Source organism: Vulpes lagopus, chromosome X (assembly GCF_018345385.1).
Source record: "Vulpes lagopus strain Blue_001 chromosome X, ASM1834538v1, whole genome shotgun sequence".
Lineage (NCBI taxonomy): Eukaryota > Metazoa > Chordata > Mammalia > Carnivora > Canidae > Vulpes > Vulpes lagopus.
The window spans coordinates 44,851,476-44,861,846 of record NC_054848.1 but is presented as its reverse complement, the minus strand read 5'-3'; the positions used below and the strand labels follow the sequence as shown (position 1 = coordinate 44,861,846).

The following is a 10,371-nucleotide window of genomic DNA, read 5'->3' as shown; positions in this document are numbered from 1 at the left end:
GGGGGTGGGGTGTTGAACACAGTTGGGGCTCCTTGAGTACTGGTCATGATCTGTTTCTTGACTTGGATATGTTCACTTTGTGAAAACTTATCAAGTTGTCCATAATTTTTGTGTGCTTTTGTGTGTGTTACCCTTGAATAAAGGCAAAACTAAACTAAGGTGGTTAACCATAAAGACAAGCAAAGAAATTGCCAGTTGTACTTCAACAACAACAACAACAACAAAAAGAAAGAAAGAAAGAAAGAAAGAAAGAAAGAAAGAAAGAAAGAAAATAAGAAAGAAAAAAAGAAAGAAAAAAGAAAAGCAAGGAAATAAATACCATAACATTCAGGATGAGAAGAGAGGGAACCATGACTGACAGAAGTCACCCAGAGGACTTCTAGGGTGCTGACAATGTCTATTTCTTAAACTGCATGGTGGTTATATAATTAGTCTTTAAAAATGAATGTATGTTTTATGTACTTTTCTGTATTATATTTTACCACTAAAGTGTTTTTATAAGTATATACATTCTCGGAGGAGGGCAAGATGGCGGAAGAGTAGGGTCCCAAAGTCACCTGTCCCCACCAAATTACCTAGATAACCTTCGAATCATCCTGAAAATCTATGAATTCGGACTGAGATTTAAATTTTTTTAATTTATTGATAATAGTCACAGAGAGAGAGAGAGAGGGACAGAGACACAGGCAGAAGGAGAAGCAGGCTCCATGCACCGGGAGCAACAACGTGGGACTCGATCCCAGGTCTCCAGGATCGTGCCCTGGGTCAAAGGCAGGCGCCAAACCGCTGCGCCACCCAGGGATCCCCCGGACTGAGATTTAAGGAGAGAACAGCTGAAACACTACAGTGAGAAGTGTTCGCGTTTCTATCAAGGTAGGAAGACGGGGAAAAAGAAAAAAAGAAACAAAAGGCATCCAAGGGGGAGGGGCCCCGCGAGGAGCCGGGCTGAGGCCGGGGCGAGTGTCCCCAGGACAGGAGAGCCCCGACCTGGAGAAGCAGGAGCTGCACCAACCTTCCCGGGTGGAAAGGCCTCGCAGGGATTTGGAGCAGGATCCCCAGGAGGGCGGGGATGCCCTCAGGCTCCCTGGGACACTAACAGGCACCTGCGGCACACGCAGGAGAGTGCGCTGAGTTCCCGAAGGTCTGCAGCAGGCACGCATTGACCCGGGAGCAGCTCGGAGGGGCTCGGGCGCGGCCGGGAGCGCGAATCCAACAGCGCAGGCCCTGGAGCACAGGGCGCCGGGACACAGCCCAGAATCCGGCCTCCCCCGGGACAGGCAGAGGCCGGGAGGGCCCAGTACAGCAAGGACACTCCTGCCCCAAGCTGAGCAGATCAGCGACCCCGCCCCGGAGCCTCCAGGCCCTGCAGACAGAGAGCTCTGTAGTTACTGTGGGAGCTGAATCCAGGTTTCCAGATCTGCCATAGCCACTGTGGCTGTTCCTCCTGGGGCCTCACGGGGTAAACAACCCCCACTGAGCCCTGCACCAGGCAGGGGGCAGAGCAGCTCCCCCAAGTGCTAACACCTGAAAATCAGCACAGCAGGCCCCTCCCCCAGAAGACAAGATAGACGGACCAGTTCCAGGGGAAGTCAAAGGACTTAAAGTATACAGAATAAGAAGATACTCCCCTGTATTTTTTCTTTTTGTGTTTTTTTCTTTTAGATTTCTGAATGCTTCCCCCACCCCTTTTTTTCACTTTTCTTTTTCTTTCTCTTTTTCTTCTCTTTTTTCATTTTTTTCTTCTTTTTCTTTTTTCTTTTTCTCTTTTCTTTCCTTCTTTCTCTCTCTTTTTCTCCTTTTCCCAATACAACTTGTTTTTGGCCACTCTGCACTGAACAAAATGACTAGAAGGAAAATCTCACCTCAAAAGAAAGAATCAGAAACAGTCCTCTCTCCCACAGCGTTACAAATCTGGATTACAATTCAATGTCAGAAAGCCAATTCAGAAGCACTATTATACAGCTACTGGTGGCTCTAGAAAAAAGCATAAAGGACTCAAGAGACTTCATGACTGCAGAATTTAGATCTAATCAGGCAGAAATTAAAAATCAATTGAATGAGATTGATTCAGTTGTTCAGTTTTAGGGGCAACGTCAGGAGTTCATTGTTGGTTGTGTTGAGTTTGAGAATGCCTATTAGACATTCAAGTGGAGATGTTGAGTGGAAAGTTGGATATGAGAGTCTAGAGATCAAAAGAGAACTGGGCTGGATAAAATTTGGAAGACTGGTTAAATTAGCAGTCCTAACGACGAGGGTTAATGAGGTGGAAGAACGAGTGAGTGATATAAAGACAAGTTGATGGCAAAGAGGGAAACTGAGGAAAAAAGAGACAGACAATTAAGAGACCATGAAGACAGATTAAGGGAAATAAATGACAGCCTGAGGAAGAAAAACCTACGTTTAATTGGGGTTCCCGAGGGCGCCGAATGGGACAGAGGGCCAGAATATGTATTTGAACAAATCCTAGCTGAAAACTTTCCTAATCTGGGAAGGGAAACAGGCATTCAGATCGAGGAAATAGAGAGATACCCCCCTAATATCAATAAAAACCGTTCAACACCTCAACATTTAATAGTGAAGCTTGCAAATTCCAAAGATAAAGAGAAGATCCTTAAAGCAGCAAGAGACAAGAAGTCCCTGACTTTTATGGGGAGGAGTATTAGGGTAACAGCAGACCTCTCCACAGAGACCTGGCAGGCCAGAAAGGGCTGGCAGGATATATTCAGGGTCCTAAATGAGAAGAACATGCAACCAAGAATACTTTATTCAGCAAGGCTCTCATTCAAAATGGAAGGAGAGATAAAGAGCTTCCAAGACAGGCAGGAACTGAAAGAATATGTGACCTCCAAACCAGCTCTGCAAGAAATTTTAAGGGGGACTCTTAAAATTCCCCTTTAAGAAGAAGTTCAGTGGAACAATCCACAAGAACAAGGACTGAATAGATATGATGATGACACTAAACTCATATCTGTCAATAGTAACTCTGAATGTGAACGGGATTAAAGACCCCATGAAAAGGCGCAGGGTTTCAGACTGGATAAAAAAAAGCAGGATCCATCTATTTGCTGTCTACAAGAGACTCATTTTAGACAGAAGGACACCTACAACCTGAAAATAAAAGGTTGGAGAACCATTTACCATTCAAATGGTCCTCAAAAGAAAGCAGGGGTAGCCATCCTTATATCGGATAAACTAAAATTTACCCCGAAGACTACAGTGAGAAATGAAGAGGGACACTATCTCATACTTAAAGGATCTATCCAAGAAGAGGACTTAACAGTCCTCAATATATATGCCCCGAATGTGCCAATTAATAACCAAAGTGACGAAATACTTAGATAATAATACACTTATACTTGGTGACTTCAATCTAGCTCTTTCTACTCTCAATGGGTCTTCTAAGCACAACATCTCCAAAGAAATGAGAGCTATAAATGATACACTGGACCAGATGGATTTCACAGATATCTACAGAACTTTACATCCAAACTCAGCTGAATACACATTCTTCTCAAGTGCACATGGAACTTTCCCCAGAATAGACCACATACTGGGTCACAAATCGGGTCTGAACTGATACCAAAAGATTGGGATGGTCCCCTGCATATTCTCAGACCATGATGCCTTGAAATTAGAACTAAATCACAACAAGAAATTTGGAAGGACCTCAAACACGTGGAGGTTAAGGACCATCCTGCTAAAAGATGAAAAGGTCAACCAGGAAATTAAGGAAGAATTAAAAAGATTCATGGAAACTAATGAGAATGAAGATACAATCATTCAAAATCTTTGGGATACAGCAAAAGCAGTCCTGAGGGGGAAATACATTGCAATACAAGCATCCATTCAAGAACTGGAAAGAACTCAAATACAAAAACTAACCTTACACATAAAGGAGCTAGAGAAAAAACAGCAAATGGACCCTACACCCAGCAGAAGAAGAGAGTTAATAAAAATTCAAGCAGAACTCAACGAAATCGAGACCAGAAGAACTGTGGAACAGATCAACAAAACCTGGAGGTGGTTCTTTGAAAGAATTAATAAGATAGATAAACCATTAGCCAACCTTATTAAAAAGAAGAGAGAGAAGACTCAAATTAATAAAATCATGAATGAGAAAGGAGAGATCACTACCAACACCAAGGAAATACAAACGATTTTAAAAACATATTATGAACAGCTATATGCCAATAAATTAGGCAATCTAGAAGAAATGGACGCATTCCTGGAAAGCCACAAACTACCAAAGCTGGAGCAGGAAGCAATAGAAAACCTGAACACGCCAATAACCAGGGAGGAAATTAAAGCAGTCATCAAAAACCTCCCAAGACACAAAAGTCCAGGGCCAGATGGCTTCCCAGGGGAATTCTATCAAACGTTTAAAGAAGAAATCATACCTATTCTACTAAAGCTGTTTGGAAAGATAGAAAGAGATGGAGTACTGCAAAATTCGTTCTATGAGGCCAGCATCACCTTAATTCCAAAACCAGACAAAGACCCCACCAAAAAGGAGAATTATAGACCAATATCCCTGATGAACATGGATGCAAAAATTCTCAACAAGATACTAGCCAATAGAATCCAACAACACATTCAGAAAATTATTCACCATGACCAACTAGGATTTATTCTTGGGACACAAGGCTGGTTCAACACTCGTAAAACAATCAATGTGATTCATCATATCAGCAAGAGAAAAACCAAGAACCATATGATCCTCTCATTAGATGCAGAGAAAGCATTTGACAAAATACAGCATCCATTCCTGATAGGGATAGAGGGAACTTTCCTCAACATCTTAAAAGCCATCTACGAAAAGCCCACAGCAAATATCATTCTCAATGGGGAAGCACTGGGAGCCTTTCCCCTAAGATCAGGAACAAGACAGGGATGTCCACTCTCACCACTGCTATTCAATATAGTACTGGAAGTCCTCGCCTCAGCAGTCAGTCAACAAAAAGACATTAAAGGCTTTCGAGTTGGCAAAGAAGAAGTCAAACTCTCCTTCTTCGCCGATGACTTGATACTCTACATAGATAACCCAAAGGCCTCTACCCCAAGATTGCTAGAACTCATACAGCAATATGGTCGCGTGGCACGATACAAAATCAATGCCCAGAAATCAATGGCATTTCTATACACTAACAATGAGACTGAAGAAAGAGAAATTAAGGAGTCAATCCCATTTACAATTGCACCCAAAAGCATAAGATACCTTATGCTTAGGAATAAACCTAACCAAAGAGGTCAAGGATCTATACCCTAAAAACTATAGAACACTTCTGAAAGAAATTGAGGAAGACACAAAGAGATGGAAAAATATTCCATGCTCATGGATTGGCAGAATTAATATTGTAAAAATGTCAATGTTACCCAGGACAATTTACACGTTTAATGCATTCCCTATCAAAATACCATGGACTTTCTTCAGAGAGTTAGAACAAATGATTTTAAGATTTGTGTGGAATCAGAAAAGACCCCGAATAGCCAGGGGAATTTTAAAAAAGAAAATCATATCTGGGGGCATAACAATGCCAGATTTCATGTTGTAGGACAAAGCTGTGTTCATCAAGACAGTGTGGTACTGGCACAAAAACAGACACATAGATCAATGGAACAGAATAGAGAACCCAGAAGTGGACCCTGAACTGTATGGTCAACTAATATTCGATGAAGGAGGAAAGACTATCCATTGGAAGAAAGACACTCTCTTCAATAAATGGTGCTGGGAAAATTGGACATCCACATGCAGAAGAATGAAACTGGACCACTCTCACCATACACAAAGATAAACTCAAAATGGATGAGAGATCTAAATGTGAGACAAGATTCCATCAAAATCCTAGAGGAGAATACAGGCAACACCCTTTTTGAACTAGGCCACAGTAACTTCTTGCAAGATACATCCACAAAGGCAAAAGAAACAAAAGCAAAAATGAACTAGTGGGACTTCATCAAGATAAGAAGCTTTTGCACAGTATAGGATACAGTCAACAAAGCTAAAAGACAACCTACAGAATGGGAGAAGATATTTGCAAATGACATATCAGATAAAGGGCTAGTTTCCAAAATCTATAAAGAACTTCTTAAACTCAACAGCAAAGAAACAAACAATCCAATCATATAATGGGCAAAAGACATGAAGAGAAATCTCATAGAGGAAGACATAGACATGCCCAACATGCACATGAGAAAATGTTCTGCATCACTTGCCATCAGGGAAATGCAAATCAAAACCACAATGAGATACCACCTCACACCAGTGAGAATGGGGAAAATTCACAAGGCGGGAAACAACAAATGTTGGAGAGGATGCGGAGAAAAGGGAACCCTCTTACACTGTTGGTGGGAATGTGAACTGGTGCAGCCACTCTGGAAAACTGTGTGGAGGTTCCTCAAAGAGTTAAAAATAGACCTGCCCTACCACCCAGCAATTGCACTGCTGGGGATTTACCCCAAAGATTCAGATGCAATGAAACGCCGGGACACCTGCACCCCGATGTTTCTAGAAGCAATGTCCACAATAGCCAAACTGTGGAAGGAGTCTCGGTGTCCATGGAAAGATGAATGGATAAAGAAGATGTGGTCTATGTATACAATGGAATATTACTCAGCCATTAGAAACGACAAATACCCACCATTTGCTTCAACGTGGATGGAACTGGAGGGTATTATGCTGAGTGAAGTAAGTCAATCAGAGAAGGACAAACATTGTATGTTCTCATTTATTTGGGGAATATAAATAATAGTTAAAGGAAATATAAGGGAAGGGAGAAGAAATGTGTGGGAAGTATCCGAAAGGGAGACAGAACATAAAGACTCCTAACTCTGGGAAATGAACTAGGGGTGGTGGAAGGGGAGGAGGTTGGGGGGTGGGGGTGAATGGGTGATGGGCACTGAGGGGGACACTTGCTGCGATGAGCATTGGGTGTTATTCTGTATGTTGATAAATTGAACACCGATAAAAAATTAATTTATTAGAAAAAAAGTATATACATTCTCAGGATGTATTTGTAAAGGAAATAGCTATATAAATCTTCCCATCCATGAAGCAGAGTATAGAAGTAATATCTCAAATATTATCAATGTAATTTTATATCTGGAGGAATTAGAAAAACAATAAAACCCAAATTTAATGAATGAACTAAGTGACATAAATGAGCAGAAATAAGCAGCATCAATTCTTGATAGAGACCCTTTGAATGCCTAGAAAGTAGACATTGAGGGAAAATAAATCAACATCACAAAAGGCATATGCAAAAGTCCAACAGGTAGTATTTTGCTGAATGGGGAACACTGAGAGCTTTTCCTGTGCTGTCAGGAAGAAGACAGGGATGTCCATTGTCATCGTTACTCTTTAACCTAGTGTTGGAAGTCTTAGCCTTAGCAATGAGACAACAATAAGAAATGAAAGTTGTCCAGATTGGCTGAGAAATAGTTGAACTTTCACTATTTGCAGATGACATGAGAATCAATACAGAAAACCTCAAAGACTCCACCAAAAAATTGCTAGAATAAATCAATTCAGCAAAGTTGCAGGATGTAAAATCAATGTTCAGAAATCTCTTGCATTTCTGTACACTAATAATGAAGTAGGAGGGACGCCTGGGTGGCTCAGCAGTTTAGCACCTGCCTTTGGCCCAGGGAGTAATCCTGGAGTCCCTGGATCAAGTCCCACATCAGGCTCCATGCATGGAGCCTGCTTCTTCCTCTGCCTGTGTCTCTGCCTCTCTCTCTCTCTCTCTCTCTCTCTTTGTGCCTCTCATGAATAAATAAACACAATGTTTTAACAATGAAGTTGCAGACAAAAATTCCAGGAATCGATCCATTTATAATTGCACCAAGAACAAGATACCTAGGAATAAGCCTAACCAAAGAGGTAAAAGATCTGTACTCAAAACTATGGAGCACTTATGAAGAAAATTGGAAAAGACACAAATAAATGGAAAAAATTCCATACACATGGATTAAAAAAACACACCTTGTTAAAATGTGTGTACTACTTGGAGCAATTTCCACATTTAATGCTATCCATATCAAAATACCACCAACACTTTTCAGAGACCTAGTACAAACAATCCTGAAATTTGTTTGGAACCACAAAAGACCCTAAAGAGCCAAAGTAATCCCGAAAAAGCAAAGCAGGAGGCATCAGGATTCTGGACTTTAAGCTATATTTCAAAGCTGTAGTCATCCGGACTGTGATTCCGGGCAGCTCTTTCAGCCCAGGAACCCAGTCCCTTTGTTTGGATAAAACCACCTTTTTGAACTGAAGACATCTCAAGAATTCTTTCTTGGCCATCAGCTCTGAGTCCCCCACTTCAAACCATATCAAAAGCAGGAAGAAAAACTACAAGCTAAGGTATTTCATGCACGGGTTTGTAAGGAAGGAGATAACTGTTGCTACTCTCATGACCTCTCTGACAGTCCTTATGGTGTAGTATGCAAGTATTTTCAGTGAGGATACTGTATTTACGGAGACCACTGCAGATATTACATAGCAAGTCATTGAAACAGGAAGAAGTGACTGCTGCAGATCTAACTGCAAAATCATCCCTTGCTGCTTCTTCAAGTCTCTCATCGGGAGTTGGACCAGTTGTTGAAATGAATACGGGCAAAGCTGAGTCCAGAAGTTCAAACTTTGCTACTGTCAGCGCAGGTTCAGAAGACTGGGTGAATGCCATTGAGTTTATGCCCAGGCAGCCCTACTGTGGCGGTACTGCCCCTTCCTTCACTGAAGCACCCCCGCAGGGGTCAGTGACGGAGGAAGAATCAGAGAAAGAACAGACAGCAGTGGAAACAAAGAAGCAGCTTTGCCCCTGTGCTGCAGTGGGAGAGTGCTGGTATGGGGAGAACTGTGTGTATCTCCACGGAGACTCATGTGACACGTGTGGGCTGCAGGTCCTCCATCCGATGGATGCTGCCCAGAGATCACAACATATGAAATCTTGCATTGAGGCCCATGAGAAGGACATGGAGCTCTCATTTGCTGTCCAGAGCAGTAAGGACATGGTGTGTGGGATCTGCATGGAGATCGCCTACGAGAAAGCCAACCCCAGTGAGCGTTGCTTTGGGATTCTCTCTAACTGCAACCACACTTACTATCTCAAGTGTATTAGCAAGTGGAGGAGTGCTAAGCAATTTGAGAGCAAGATTATAAAGTCCTGCCCTGAATGCCGGATCACATCTAACTTTGTCATTTCAAGTGAGTACTAGGTGGAGGAGAAAGAAGAGAAGCAGAAACTCATTCAGAAATACAAGGAGGCAATAAGCATTAAGGTGTGCAGGTATTTTGATGAAGGACTTGGGAGCTGCCCATTTGGAGGGAACTGTTTTTACAAGCATGCTTACCCTGATGACTGTAGAGAGGAGCCACAGAGACAGAAAGTGGGAACATCAAGCAGATACCGGGCCCAAAGAAGGAACCACTTCTGGGAGCTCATTGAGGAAAGAGAGAACAGCAACCCCTTTGACAATGAAGAATAGGAGGCTGTCACCTTTGAGCTGGGCGAGATGTTGCTCATGCTTTTGGCTGCAGGTAGGGACGACGACCTGACAGACTCTGAAGATGAGTGGAACTTGTTTTACGATGAGCTGGAAGATTTTTATGACTTGGATCTAGAGCAGCTTTGCGTGGCGTATGACCTGGTCTGCTGAGCCTCAGAGAGTAGCTGTCCCCTGTGCTGGTGTGGCAGTGCCCGTGTCTCTCCTAGGCAGGCCTATCAACTCCAGGTGCTGTCGTGATTATTGTTTTAAAAGATTTTATTTATTTATTCATGAGAGACACAGAGAGAGATTGAGGCAGAGACACAGGCAGAGGGAGAAGCAGGCTCCATGCAGGGAGCCTGCCGTGGGACTGGATGCCCGGTTTCCAGGATCACACCCTGGCCTGCAGGCGGCGCTAAACCGCTGAGCCACCCCGGGGTTCCTGTGTCGTGATTATTTTTACCCAGGACCTGTCTTCTCAATCCCTCCCCTTCTCCAATGGAGTGTGTTGTTTTTCTCTGTTTAAAAAAAGTTACAAAAATAAACCTTAAAGCTAGTTGTTTTTGTAACATGAATTTAACTGTTAGCGTAGTTTTGTTGTGTCATCTGTTTTCAACCAGATTCACACAGTTCTAGGGTAGTTTATGGACTCCACACTCAACTTTGAGGTCCCCAGGTTCAAAAGTAACAGCGGCGGTCCTGCTTTGGGGTCCAAGAATAGAGGTGATGGTGACGGATCAGAACCTACTACAGACTCACAAGGTGGATACTCAGAGGTTTCTGGTGAAATCTGCACGTCTGTGTTTTTATCTCTTCCCTACCCCTTAAGTCCCACCTGTGCACTTGTTCTGTGGTTTTGGTCTGTTTAATTGCACACAAGTAATA

At 42.6% G+C, this 10,371-nt stretch overlaps 1 pseudogene; it reads left to right on the top strand.

Annotated features, from left to right (window-relative positions):
- The first annotated feature begins 528 nt into the window (after positions 1-528).
- Positions 529-9,657, top strand: LOC121482512 (annotated as a pseudogene).
- Positions 9,658-10,371: the final 714 nt, after the last annotated feature.